This window comes from Pteropus medius, unplaced genomic scaffold (assembly GCF_902729225.1).
Source record: "Pteropus medius unplaced genomic scaffold, Ma_sr-lr_union100, whole genome shotgun sequence".
In the NCBI taxonomy this organism is placed as follows: Eukaryota; Metazoa; Chordata; class Mammalia; order Chiroptera; family Pteropodidae; genus Pteropus; species Pteropus medius.
In genome coordinates, this window is record NW_024355990.1 from 10,384,776 (window position 1) to 10,400,139 (window position 15,364).

Below are 15,364 nucleotides of genomic sequence, written 5' to 3' on the forward strand. Positions count from 1 at the left end.
TGCCACACTGTAGAGATCAGTCCACCTGATGTCACTCTTCCACTGAGGAGGCCCTCCGAAAGGCACCTGGGAAGACTGCTTCACTATTGGGATGATAATTTTTCAAAGCCCTACTTTTGCTTGTTCAGTCTGTCTACACTTAGAAAGAAAAAAGTACATTGAACAATATTTGAAAACTTTAAAATTTTACAGGTCATATAATTTTAAATTGTGTACAATCAATTAGTCAAAAGAAAATTTTGCTAACATATTATAAAACTGTATGACTTATGGCTGAAATATCAATTTTGCCTATGAATACTGAAAGTCAGTTGTTTTACACTTTTGTCCAATAATTCATATGAGCTATTTAAACACTTTCAAGTTAACAGGGAAGATATTTTCTCTATGTCCTCTCATTCTTACCTAAGTTTAGTTCATTTACTTTGTAACTATCTTATGATCACATAAATCAAAGTCATAAACTTTAGGCTGAATCAGCTATACATTAGAGACCATATTAAAAATATCATTAAAATAAAACCTTGCACAATAAGGCATCTTATTTTTAGTTAATAATGTTTTATATTAAATAGCAAGAACAAGGAAATGCGTGAAATCTCCCAACCTGTTTTTAGTCCCATTACACCTGCTGAGCTGATTCAATAGTAAAGCTAAACCAAAGAAGGCCTTACATAATGTAAATCGATGCTCTTGTCCAGCTAAACCACGACAAATACATTGAGCTCCACTAATATTTAAGAATCTTCTCTTAACATAATTAAAATGTCTTAATTTAAATAAAAAGGTGATATTCACTTTTTTCACTGTGGCATCCAGTTTCTATTCACAAAGAAAAAACTCCAGTTGATCTTTTAAATTTTTTTAAAAATTCCTGACATTACAGAACTAAACTGAAATGTATTAATATTACACTCTTACATTTCCGTAACAGAAAAAAAGTCATGAGCCAAAAACAAAAATTGGAGAAGCTTATAAAACTAAATATGGATCTCAGTATTAACTGCTGAACAGAGAAAGGAATTCAAACACTTTTAACTAAAAAATTATGAGTAGATGATAAAGTGTAGAAACTGAAAATTTACAAACTATTTAAAACCTGGAATCGCTGACCATTCGGAAACTACACAGGTGGATCATGGGAGGTGTTGAACATCAGAAAGAGATTATGGATGAATCTGCATTGTTTTAGCTGCTCCTTATGCCCCCCATCTCCAAAGAAAGCCTGATACTGATTAGACTTTGAGCCAGGCTAATGCTGGCAGCAGATCCGGTGATGATAACCTGCCTATCGGTAAAGCCCTCCACTGGGTTCGCAATTTTGATCGCAGCCCAGACATCTGATGGATCTCATTGATTTTGGCGCCTTGACACCTAATTATGCAGCCGATCAAATCCTTTGGAATGGTGAGTTCACGAGAAGTAGTTTGAGCAGATGCATCCAAATGCCAATAGCCTTTCACCTCTGGAGAGCTGGATTCAATACCACTGAATCCATGCGTCATGGGAAAATGAAACTTGCATTGGCAACAGGTGCAGCTTGGTCAACTCCAGAGGTGGTCCCTCCAGGTCAGGGTTGAGGCACGTGGACGGGGTGGTGTGGGGAAAGCTCGCACTGTCACTTCCTGGACTACACCTGTCCTGACCACCTGCAAAGATGACCAGAGAACTGGATGGCTTGGACTGGTCCAGGACGGCCATGCCCTTCAGAGGGACACCAACATGACCACGCAGATGTGTTTCACACACTTGGTGACGGCCCGCTCAGTTGAGTTGGGGGGCATATCCCCTGCCACCTGGACCTGAGCCCCTGTACTTCCTCGTATTTCCATGATCTTGCAACCACCTTTCCCAATGAGAGCCACACTGACTAGCAGAAACCACCAGCCTCAGGGTGACTGGAGGTCTACTGGCAGCTGTGCTATTGGTCACAGAGCTGCTGATGTCCTCTTCCAGTCTGTCAATGATCACAGCAAAAGCTTTGAAGCACCAGTGAGTCCAGCCAAAGCGAAAATTCTCTCAGGACAATTTCCTTCTGAGATGCTGACACATACACCAGTCTCTCGCACATCTTAACTGATTCTCCTTTCTTTCTGATGATACTGCCAACTTCCCTTCCACGCGCAAGGAGCCAGAGGGTGCGAGTGACGTTAATCCGCCTTCAAGCCCAACAGCGTCCACATCAGAGCAGTGTTCTGGGGGGCTGGGCTGTGAACAGTCAAGTCTTTGGGCACTGGTGGGGGTGAAAGCCAAACACTGCAGGTGGGAGGCGACCGAGGGGAAAAGGGGAGCAGGCAGGAAGGGGAAGCAGTGACATTTTAATGAGGAATCCTTTTGACTCTATCAAAGGAATGAAGTAGAAGACTTTCAGCGTTTGAAAGAGAGAAAAGTCTGCTCCCTACTAACATAAGCAAGTATTCCTTTGTGTGATTTTACAGCGTGTCCTATAAGAAGCAAAAAAAAAAAAAAAAAAAAGTGACTTTGAAGATTTCTTTTTTTTAGTGGAACTAGTTGTGGGGCCGAGTATAAATGCATCACTCAAATGCCTTAAAGCTGGGCCTCCATGAAGATAAAAAGGTGGGAAGAAGATTTGCTTTTTAGCTCTGATTTATTTATAAAATGCAGTAAATTTTCCTCATCTGAGTATATAAAGCACAAAGAAAAAAGAAGCTGCATTCTTATAAAACCACAAGCCAGCGCAGATTAAAGGATGTTCTGAAGTACGTAATTATTCCAAAAAGGCAGAATGCAGGGGACTAATGGAGTACAGTTTAGTATTTCTTGAGCTTTACAAGCTAACACTTATATGTACAGGCCAACCTTAATTTGAAATTTTTCCCTTCGCACATTTCTGTACCAGCACTTTTGATAACGATGGCAGAGATCCAACATATATTTATAAGGCTTCACATTACAGTATACTTCATTTGCTGCCAGCTTGGCATCTCCACTGGAAACTCCAAGAAAAACAAAACAAAACAAAAAACTTCAAAGAAGTCTGAAAAACAGCTAGAAGAGTCTCCATTCCTTTTCCAGCTGAGCTGGAAAACAAGACCTTCGAGCAGCTATATCACTATGTTCATGGCTGCTTATTGGTATTTAAACTGATTAGAGTGAGTGAGTTGAAAACATTTAAGATACGGCTATGACTTAAAAGGGACTAAAAATAATACCTTTCACTAAGCATAAGTGAATACATTTCTTTGGCTCATCTTCCCATGACTGCTAAAACTAGTGGTCTCTGCTAAATTTTTGTTAAAAAATGGTAAACGCTATGAACACCTAAATGTCTGAAACTTTAATTTCCATGCAGCAAGATGGAAATTAGTATTGGTCTTAGTACTGGAAACACTTCTCGAATTGACCTACAGATTCAACACAATCCCTGTCAAAATCCCAGGTGGCATTTTGAAGAAATTGACAAGTTGACACTAAAATTCATATGGAAATGCAAGGGACCCAGATTAGGCAAAACAACCTTGAAAAGAAGAATGAGGTTGGAGGACTCATATTACCTGACTTCAAAACTTATTACAAAGCTAGAATAATAAAAACAGTGTGCTATGGCATAAGGATAGACATATAAATAAATGGAATAGGATTAAGTTTCCAGAAATAAACCCTTACAGTGATCATCAGCGGATTTTAAGCAAAGGTGCCAAGACATTTCGAAGAAATAGTCTATACAACAAATGGTGCTGAGACAAGTGTTTATTCATATGCAAAAAAATAAAGTGGATTCCTTCCTTACACAATACACAAAAATTAACTCAAGATGGGCCTCAGACCTAAATATAAGAGCTTAAAATATAAAACTCTTAGAAGAAAACATAGGTGGAAATCTTTGCGACCTTGACCTAAGGAAAGCCTTCTTAGTTATAAAACCAAAAGTGGAAACAAGGAAATGAAATAAAAATGAACTTTAGCAAATTCAAAAACTCTTGTGCTCCTAGGAATATTATCAAAAAGTGAAAAGAAAATGGGAGAAGATATTTGCAAATCATATATCTGAAGAGACTTCTATCAAGAATATATAAATGACTCTTACAAATCAATGATGAAAAGATAAAGAACACAATTTAAAAACAGATGAAGAATCTAAACAGACACTTCTCCAAAGAAGATATACAACTGGCCAATAAGCGCAGGAAAGGACACTCGTATCATTAATGATCAAGAAAATGCAAATCAAAACCACAGTGAGATACCATTACAACCCAGCATAGCTACAATCAAAAGACAGACAAATCAAGGGTTGTTTGTTTTGTTTTGTTTTCATCAGGGAAATGTAATTAAAAACCACAATGAGGTATCACCTCAAACCTATTAGAACAGCTATTATCAAAAAGACAAGATAACAATTGTTGGCGAGGATGTGGTGAAAAGAGAAACCCGCACACTGCTGGTGAGAATGTAAATTCGTGCAGCCACTATGGAAAACTGCATGAAGTTTCCTCGAAAAATTAAAAATAGAACTACCCTATGTACAAACGATTCTACTTCTGGATGTAGACTAAAAGGTAATAAAGTCACTATCTTGAAGATATATCTGCATCCCCCACATTCACCACAGTATTATTTACAATAGCCAAAACATGAAAACAACCTAAGTGTCAATCAACAAGTGAATGGATAAAGAAAATGGGACGTATATATACAAAATGGAATATTATTCAGCAATAAAGGAAATCCTGCCATTTGTAATGACATGGATGGATCTTATTTTACTTAAGCTAAGTAAACTAAATCAGACAGAAAAAAACAAATACTGTATGATCTCACTTATTTGTGGAATCTAAAAAAACCCAAACTCAGGAATAAAACGGATTAGCGGTTTGCTGGGGGTAGGGTAGGCAAGGCCGGGGGTGGTGAAGGAACTGGGTGAAGGTTTTCAAAGAGTACAAACTCCCAGTTATAAGATGAATACGTTCTGAAGATATAATGCACCGTATAGTTAACAATACTATACTGTATGTTTGTGAGTTGCTAAGAGTAAATCTTAAAACTTCGCATCATACAAAAGAATCGTACCTATGTGAAGTGATAAACATGTTAACTAACAGTATGTTAATCATTTTGCAATATACACATATATCAATTCATTACATTGTACATGTAATGTACAGTCCTGACAACACCTTGATTTCAGGCCCTAAGTCTCATTTTGGACTTGTGATCTCCAAAACTGTAAGATAATAAATATGAATTGTCTTAAGACATTATGTTTGTGGTAATATTTTATAGCTGTGATAGGAAACCATTATAACTAACAATACTAGTATATATTTAAAACTTAGAACATATCGAGGGTTGTGTAAGATAATATACACGACTCTCTAAGGTAAGTTCACAAGAGTAGATGCCAACATAGAGAAGAACTGTGCAATGGATAATGAGGAATGACATACCGTTAAAAACTACAGGAAGCCTAAAGATTATCAAATACTGAAGGAGAATGAACACCAGTTCACAGCTTACGTGACTTTTTATGGGGAAGTTTTAAGACCTTAGAAGGAAATGATGCAGCCAAACATTTCTGCTCTTCTGAAGACATGTACCACAACTGAAATATCGTGTGGGTGTCCATGGTGCCAGTCCAATTCAAAATACGCCAGGGCAAAGTGCTATCCTGAGTCACAGAGTGGGCTGCAAGTAAGATAATCATATAACCACTGAAGCCTAAAAAGCCATATACAAATATATCTTTTGAAATACACTGGAAGATAAAAAGAGTGTTTCTAAGAATAACAAAACTATCTTTAAAATGACCACAGCAAACCTGACAAGATTTTCTCCATTCTTCTTCTTACTAAAAGAACATAATGTTTTGAGCTTACAATAGTTATTCAATCTTTCATTGAGTCATTCATCAAACAACGGTTAAGATGTACTACATTTTAGCCACTAACTTATAATAATGAACAAAGAAAGATATGTGAGAAACATGTCTTTCCATCAAGTAAAGGAAAAAGGTAAAGATGAATACTAAATATCATAGCAAAGGTTTGAACGCAGGATCCTGAAAACCAGGAGAAAGTTTAGAGATCTCATTCCACCCCATTTAAGGAAAGAGAAGGGTCCGCAGGAAGCAGATCTCCACTGCAGCAATCGCCATGCACTACTGTGAATCAGAACTACCTTCTTAGAAGCCCTTCAGGGGTCAGCGGACTCACATACGACAGTAAAGGTAGAACAAAGAAAGCCAGCAGCTGTCGTGTCAGAAGCAGATGAACAGAATCCTGGCTCAAACAGGACAGCACTGAGCCGCCCACAGGCAAACACATAAGGCTCAGTGGAACCATGGTGATCCAGGACTAAATCAGCTAGAGATTTTTCTTTTGCTACTAGAGGCAAAGTTCAAAACCGGTATGGCAACAGCATAAAAAAGTCCTACGGAACTCTCTCTGACAAGGACTCTTGTTGTCAATGATTTAGGCTTGCCCAAAGAGCCATGCTCCCAGGTTCAAACCTCAGCCTTGAAGAACCATGACTAGCCTGAAGCACATTTGTTATGAATAAAAATGCAGAATCCTCTTCAACTCTTCAGAAAACTTTTAAGGAGATAGGGATTTCAGCTAGGCGGTCCATAAATCCCTTGAAGTCAGCTGGATTTGAATTATGATTCAAAAGAACTGATCCTGGCATCCACCTCCTAGAAACTCAGCCATGTCCTAGGAGCTGAGGCAAGGACCCTGGCTGCAAAGTCTAAGATCCACTTGGTCAAGGATTGTAGGAAACTTGTAAGTATAAGAAATAGTTCCTATCTGGAAGAAACTACAACCTGGTTAGGGAGAAAGAGAGGAATGCAAGGAAAAAAATCAAATAGTAGTGTAATATTACATATATTTTATGACAAATTCTAAGAGCTATAAGAACTCAGAAATGGAAAGAGGCAGCGAGAGTCTGTATAAGAAAACCAATCTGAGGAAGTAAGAAGACCTGTGTGTAAAGTATGAAATAAAGCAATATAGATAAATGTAATGAAACGTTAAAACAGTTTAAAGTTTTACATAATAATTTGGTGCTAAACTAACTTATGCCTATAAGATGGGCAGAATAAATCAATTAAAAGAATTCTACCTCAGCTAATTGAAATTTTTATGGTAAAATAAGAAAACCTTGAGAAAACAATCTTTAAAGATAAAACAGCTATAGTGTGCACAGTGAAGAAAAATTCCTTTAAACTTCAAAATAAATCTTAAATTTAATGTCATTTCCTTTTATATTTCCTATATTTAAGAATGTACTGATTAAAAGTTCCATATGTAAATTATACATCATACATGCAGAGCTACATACATATCCACCAGTATATCTTATTTGGGAGGCAGTAGTACATCAGTAAATAATAAAGAAATACATGTCATCTCATAAAATGACAGAGCCTAAATATTCTGAAATAGGTACAGGATCACTTCCTGTTACGAGGGAGAAGAAAAAGGCAGTGTTAAGTCATTCAAGCAGAATGATAACTAAACCAAAGCCAGATCAAAGGAATAAAGAAAAAAGGCTGAAATATGAAGCTGAAAAAATATATTTCCTTCAAAATATCATCCATGCTTTGTTCCTGGGCAGTTCAATATTTCAAAATAGCTGGAAAATATTCTCATTTACAGTCATCACTATGCACAGTAGATCAAATTTTCAAGAGGCAAATTTTATTAACCAAAAATAAATGTAATAATTATCACCGAGGGAAGTTTTTCTGCTTATCATAAATGATTTCTAAATTATGTGAAATATATTTTAAAGTCACAATAGATATTTTCCAGTATTTTTAGTGAATGACACTCCTACAAACTATAACATTTATATTGTAAGCATAATTTTTAAATGTCTTTGCAAATGAAGTACAGTGAACATTTACTGAGTGCTTACTATGCTCATTATAGTTAAAGCAGTTCATATATTACTCCATTCCATTTTTATAACTACGAAAAGTTATTTACTTTTCTCCCCACAAATTAAAACAATAAAGTTTAGGAGACTGAAGTGATTTTTCCAAATTTACATAGTAATGACAGGAGAAATTAAACCAGCCCATCTGACTTCATGTTACATATATATATGTGTTCACTATATATGTGTGTATTTATGAAATACATATTTGCATTTGATATTTTAAAATATATTTTCTTTTCCTCCTTACCAAGACACTGTCCATGAAAACAGCAAATCTCCATCAGAAGATTTTTATTTCAAGAGGAGGATAAATACGGTAGGAGCAAGAGATTTCTAAAGATAGGATTAAAGATATCTTTGAGATTAAATACACAATGTTTTTACTGATTATAAACAAGATCATTCTACTGATAAGTGCATAAAACTATGGCACCTAGACTTGTATAGGTTTTATGATGCCAATCTCTATTTATAAACACATGTTATCCATATTACACAGACCATTTCTTGCACCTCATACTAAACTTTTCCAAAGGCTCCAATTATTATCCTCATGTGCTTAATAATAAATTCAGTCATCTGTTAATCTGCTACTATGTGTTTTCATTAATTCATTTGCCATTGGTGTGTTAAGTACCCATTATGTACCAGGTGTCTTGCTAGACACTGAGAAAACATCACTGAATCACACCCCGTTCCTGCACTAAGGGAGCTTTCATAATAGCAGGGGGAAAAGGCACTGAATTAATACTAATGGGAACAAAGAATATTCAATTCAATGAACAAAAGAGAATACAGGGTTTGAAGATTATTCATTATAATTAGGGTTGGAGAAAACTTTACCTAGGAATAAGAATGTAAGAAATTAATGTAAGAGTTCACTGAAGGATGAGAAGGAGTGGGTAACAGAAAATACAGGATAAAAGCATTCCAACATAGAGAATAATAAATGGAGAAACTGGGATAGGGAAAGATTGTGGTTAACTCAAGGAAGAGAACAGGGGCCAATATAACTAAAATATAGAGAACAGAGAAAAGAGCTTTTCATGAGGCTGAGAATTACCTTCTCAAACTGAAACTCTTGAGAGAATTTTTGTAGAAAAACTACAATGTGTGAGATAAAAATATAACAGATGGGATTAAAGGCAGATTATACATTGCTAAAGAAAAGATTAATGAACTGGAAGACAGAGCAATGGAAACTAACCATAACAAAGCACAGAAAGAAAAACAATAAAAAAGAAAACAAATCATCACCGACAACTTTTAGCAACCTAATACATGTGTACTTAGAGTCCCTAAAGAAAAAGGGTAAAAGATGGGGACATTTCATTATTTAAAGACATAATGGCCAAAAGCATTTCAAATTTAATTAAAATTATAACTCTACAGATCCAAGAACTTAAAGAAACTCCAAGCACAAGAAAAATAAAGAAAACTACACCATAGCACGCCATAATCAATTTGCAAGTGATAAAGAAAAACAAAATCTTGAAAGCAGCTAGAAAAAAAGACACGTTACAGAGGGAAAAACAGTAACATCAGACTTCTTGTAGAAACAACTCAAGCAAGAAAACTGAAGAAACATCTTTAAATTACTGAAAGAAAAAAACCCAACTTAGAATTCCGTACCCAGTGAAAATATCTTTCAAAACAAAAAGTAAAATAAAGACTTTTCAGATATACACATGTCTGCTGATATATGGAAGAATTCACCAGCAGGAAACCTGTACTAAAAAAAAAATCCTTCCGGCTGAAAGATAATGACATGAGATAGAAATATGGATATACACAAAAAATGGGATGGAGATTCCATTGAAATGGTAACTTGGTAAAATATAAGGCATTTTTAATATTATTTAAGTCTCTATGAAAAAATAATTCACTGAATAAAAATAATAATAACATAGTGTGGAGTTTATAACATGTAAAAGTAAAATGTGTGACAAGAATAGCATAAAGGTCAAACAATGACAAATAGCAATAAACAATTGTAAAATTGTTATACATGAACTAGTATAAAATCACTTAAGGATAAACTGTAACAATTTTAAAGTGTATCCTCTAAACTCTAAAGCAGCCACTAAAATAACAAAGCCATTAGTTATAGCTAACAGGCCAATAAAGGAGATAAAAGAACTCATAAAAAATATTCAATCCAAAAGGAGGCAAAAAAATAATAATAAGGGAAACAATGGACAGATAGGACAAACAGAAATAAATAGTAAGATGCTATATTTAAAATTATCCATAACATTAGTAACATTAAATGAAATTGTCTAAATATCCCAAGTAAAAGGCAGTGATTGTCAAACTGACTGAAAAAGCAAGATCTAGCTATATACTACAAATAAGAAACACTCTTTAAAATTAAAGAGGCCAATAAGTTAAAAGTATTTAAAAAGATATACTACACAACGCTAATCAAAACGAAATTGGAGTGACTATATTACTATTCAGTCCAAGTAGATTTCAGAGCAAAGAATATTGCCAACAATAATGGTCATTACTTAATAATTATGTACTCAGTTTATCAACAGGACGCAAATATTCTAAACCCAAGAAGAAAAAACTTATAGAACTGCAAGGACAAACACACACATGTACAATCACAATAAGAGATCTCATTATCCCTCTCTATCAATAATCGACAGGGCAAGCAGACGGACAAGGATAAACAGATTTGAATAACACTATCAACCAAAATATAGAAGTATGCCATCCCCATATTAATTCAGACTTTGTTAATAAGAATTTATGATAATTTTGGCAGAGACATTTAAATTCACCTTTATTTGTTCTAAGATAAATGTCTTTTTAAATAAATACTTTGTAATAACATTATATAGGCCACGTTTATTCTATTTTTTAAATAAACTAAACTATTCAAATAAATTTTTTAAATGCCTTCCAACTCACATTACCTATATACAATGGCTATTTACTATGAAGATGAGAGGTCTCGGTGAAGTGTTTCTCTTGAGAGGGAACTGGAATAGACAGAGCTCCTCTGCTTCTCTCTGTGCATCTGCTCCGCTTTCCTCTTGGCATCAACATAACTACTCAAAACTTCAGTCTGCATATGGCCCATGGTGGCTGCCTGGCCACTCTTCATCACAATAGCTTTCCACATTTTCAGCTTCTGCATTGATTCAGACTCTAGGTTTTCCAGTTCCAACTTCCCAGGAGCAAGTAGGAGAGCAGGGCAGTGCAGTACAGCATGATGGTTAAGAACTGGGGTTTTAGAGTCAGATACACACAATTTCAAATCCCAGCATCTCCACTTACTAGCAGTGTGACCTTAGGCTCTTTGTACCTCTGAGTAAAATTAATGTGCTGCCTTTGGATCAGGTGCCCACTCTAGATCCAATGAGCATGGCAGAGAAGGGGGTGCTGGTCCTATGTAGAGAAGATGGTGGGCAATAATCAGAAGCTGTGGACAGGGAATATTCTTCCATTTGGAAATTGAAAAAGAATAAGCGATCACATATCTAATATACACTGCCATCTATGAATCGTTTGAATCAAGTCATTAAAAAAACACAAAAGAAAATCTACTGAGTGACACAAAAGGTAAAAGTCAGCATTCTATCAGGAAAAGAGCACTAAATTAGGAATCAAAGGCCTGGGTTTAATTCCCAGCTCAGCTTCATATTAGCTATGCCACTCTGGTTAAACTGCTTAATATCCTTGAACCTCAGTTTCCCCCTTTAAAATGCAGATAATAACAAACAACCACATATGATTCTTTTGATGAAAAATCAAGAGACTATATATTCAAATCATTTCCTTAACTATAAAACATTAAATAAAATACCATTATGTTTTATTAGTTTATCAACTCTCCATCAGGATTATACTTATTTTACACTTCATGGCTAAAGCAAATTCTGATGGCAGTAAAATTTGAGAAGCTAAATATATAAACTGCTTAAAAAAACAGGTTTTCCTAATTGAATTCCTCAAAGCATCCAATAAACTTAAAAATCTCATGCTACAAATTAAATCTATTGTGTGAATAGTGTCACAAATGTCTCCGTCAATAAGAGATCCCTTGACCATCATATTATACTGTCAGTCATTTAAAGCAGTGTGGTCTTGTGAGAAGAAATGCAGAGTTCTATGAAGACATATCTACAAAGAAATACTTAATGGAACAGAATTTCCTTTTCAACTTGAAACAAGGTCACCACGTACTTCTGTCCTCTCTTCAAGCTTTCTATCGCGCTTCTTAGAGGGAAGGTTATGTCAGCATGCTCGCTGGGGCTAAGGAATGCTCACAATAAACTGGAAACTTTGACTGCTCCCCGTCTAAAACGGTTTCAGATGCTGGAGCAGACTGCTGGAAAGAGAACAGATGGGTCCCCACCAGCACCGCTGATATTTAAGAAAACTATTTTTCAGAAAATTATATTCAGTTTTTAGGCACTTTCAAAAGTACAGGGATAATTTTTCCCAAAATCACACAAATGTTTGTATCAATGCAAAACTGAATATTTTTTAACAAAGCTTTTTAAAACTTTTTAAACAAAATCATCAATTTTGGCAGTGCCTCCTAGTAATTTATCCATAGTTTCCAACTTCAAACTTAATGGTACCAGTTGCAAGAAATGCAAACTATTATATTACTTAGAAAATTATTACTTAGAAATTTATTAAATTTACTCAGAAAATTTTAAAATCATTAATTACTTAGAAAATTATTCAAACGAAACATCTTAAATACGTAATAAATATATGATCACGTCATAGCCACAATCTGCAAAATGAATGACTACACATTGGGGGTTTGATAAAGCTTTCATGATAAATTGGAACTTTCTCTACTAAACAAGGTGAATCTTCTTAGTAATAATTTCAAGCACTACTACCATTCAAAAGTACATGATTAGTCATAACAGAGCAAGCTAAGGAACAATTAACTTCCCAAGTAAAGAACTTGAAATGTTTCTAATTATAAGTGCATAGCACCTCTTTAAAAAATAAAAGCGAAATCAAAGAATCAGACATCAAAAGGCCATTAGGTCTTTCAGTATAGACCATTTCCAGACCTAGTTTACTCCACATAAAACCTTTGGGGTGTTTTCATTTTTCACTAAGAATAGAGATATATGGTTCAAATTACTGAAAGTTTCTTCAAAGTTCCTTGACATTTCTATATTCCACACCTAAAATGAATAAACTTTATATCAATAATAAAAAAAACTTAAGGATCTGAATTTTAACGCAGTCACCAATATTTAAATTCCCTTGTCAAATTTCATAACATCAAATTTCAGGGACTGTGATTTAGTGAGTAACAAAGAAAATTCAGTAAGAAAATAAAAGCATGTTTTCTTAGGGATAGAAATGTTTGACATTTGCTTATCTATTGTTTATAATACTCTGACAGCATCTTTCTTCCAGAAAAACAGGTCTGTTTGCTTTACTCCTAACCACATGCTTGGACATTAACATATTACCAGATTCACATCCTTGAAACATTTTATTTCTTCTGGCAGAGAAATTCTCTTTTCTCCACCAGCTCATTTTCTGTCCTTCCTTGAAAATCTAGTTTATTGCATAGGAATATTCAGGAAAGTAAGTCATGCTCCAGTGTCACCTTAATCATATACCACACTGCTACCAATCCTTTGACTAGTCCCTGTATCCTCTGAGAGAAGGTACATCCCTCTGTCCCCACCTTTGAGGGGATGCGGGACCCTACTGGACCACCAGTCTCCTGTACTTTTGTTCCCACTGGGCTCATGTTCTCAGGTTTCTCCACATACACTCCGCACTCACCATCTCTACACCTAATGTTAATTCTCTTCCAATGTCCCGGGCGACTTTTACTATACAGAAGGATAACATATCAGGTATGTAAGCGATTGTGTTCAGAATATACCTTGGGGACACCATCAGAAAGAGATCTACTATTCAAATTAATACCAGATTGAGAGTTGAAATATACAAATTTATTACTGATGAAACTTATCTTTTGAGTTTTATGAAGAAACCAAAGTATCTGATAGCCAATAGCTGACATAACCGTGAGACGTTACCATCATTGAGGACGTTTTTCTAGTATTTCAAATGTGTTAGTTAATTTTGCTTTTTCCTTATACTTTAACACACAGGTTTAAGTTCAATGTGATACTGAGATTAAAGAAGCATTGCTTTCAACATGGCTGATGATTTCTACTTTCTCTCAATTATGTTTTGTTTGTAAGATCTGATTTCTTATCACTAGCACTGGCACTATTTTTCTGATTTGCAAAATTACAATAAAATATTAAAATGACTATATAAATGAGCTGCTATAGCAAAAAGAGACAACACACATACACTGTCCAATGGCCAGCAAGTGTAACGACCTAATATTTCTATTGCAACTCGTTGACCTAAGGTGGTGATGTTCTTAATTTACTATTTTTTATGATAATGATTATACATGGATGAATATAGATAGTAAAAATCTGTCAGAGTACTTTCAGCACTAATCAGCAAAGAAAAATTTTATTTATGAAGACTAGCAAAAGAGATACAAGCAAAATACCCTCAAAGGAGGGAAGGACAACTTACCCAATTTAACCGCTTACCTCAATTTGACAAGAACACCCGACTCCCTGAGTTATAATTCTATGGTTATCAAACAATATGTTATCAATGGTTTGAATTCTGGAACAGACTAGTCCACCAGAAAAGCATATTCTTATGAAATGTCTAGAAGCCCTTTACATGATCCTCAATGGCTATTCTCCTTTTGTGGGCTACAGCAGCAGCCACCACTAGTGTAAAAGAGAAATATGCGTGTCACCTCCCCAAGTCCCATTTTGAAGACAAATAATAGAACAAATAGCTTCCCCAGCAACTCTACTCCTAGGTATAAACCCAAAGAACTGAACACAGGTACTGGAATACTTGTATATAAATGTTTATAGCAGCACTAGTCACAAACGCCTAAAGTCAGGAACCCAAATGACCATCAACCGTTGAATAGATAAAAAAAAATTATAATATATACACACAATGAAATATTATTCAGCCATAAAAAGAAATGAAGTAATGATACCAGCTACAATGTGGATGAATCTGGAAAACATTATGCTAAGTGAAAGAAGCCAGACACGAAAGGTCACAGACTGTATGAATCCATTTATGTGAAACATTCAGAATAGTTAGATCCAGAGGGACAGAAAGCAGAGGACTGGGGAGCGGGTAGGGAATGGCACCCAACCTGTGTAATGAATACAGACTTTCACCTGAGAGTGATGAAAGCGTTTCGGAACTAGATGGTGGTAGGTGGTGGGTGCACAACACCGTGAATGTACCAACTGTCACTGAGCTGTTCACTTTAAAGTGGTTAATTGTATGTTATGTAAATTTCACCTCCATTTAAAAAAAAAAAAAAGACAGCAACTGAAACTGTGGAGCTGGGTCAAACTTAAAAGGCTGACAGGGACCAGGTAACAGAAATAAG

General features: G+C 35.3%; 1 protein-coding gene and 1 pseudogene across 13 annotated transcripts in view; both read right to left on the reverse strand.

Moving 5' to 3' along the window:
* CEP112 (centrosomal protein 112) overlaps nucleotides 1-15,364 on the reverse strand; it is a 327,899-nt gene that overhangs the window by 214,062 nt on the left and 98,473 nt on the right. The window lies entirely within an intron of this gene.
* On the reverse strand, nucleotides 799-6,302 carry LOC120600184 (poly(rC)-binding protein 2-like; annotated as a pseudogene).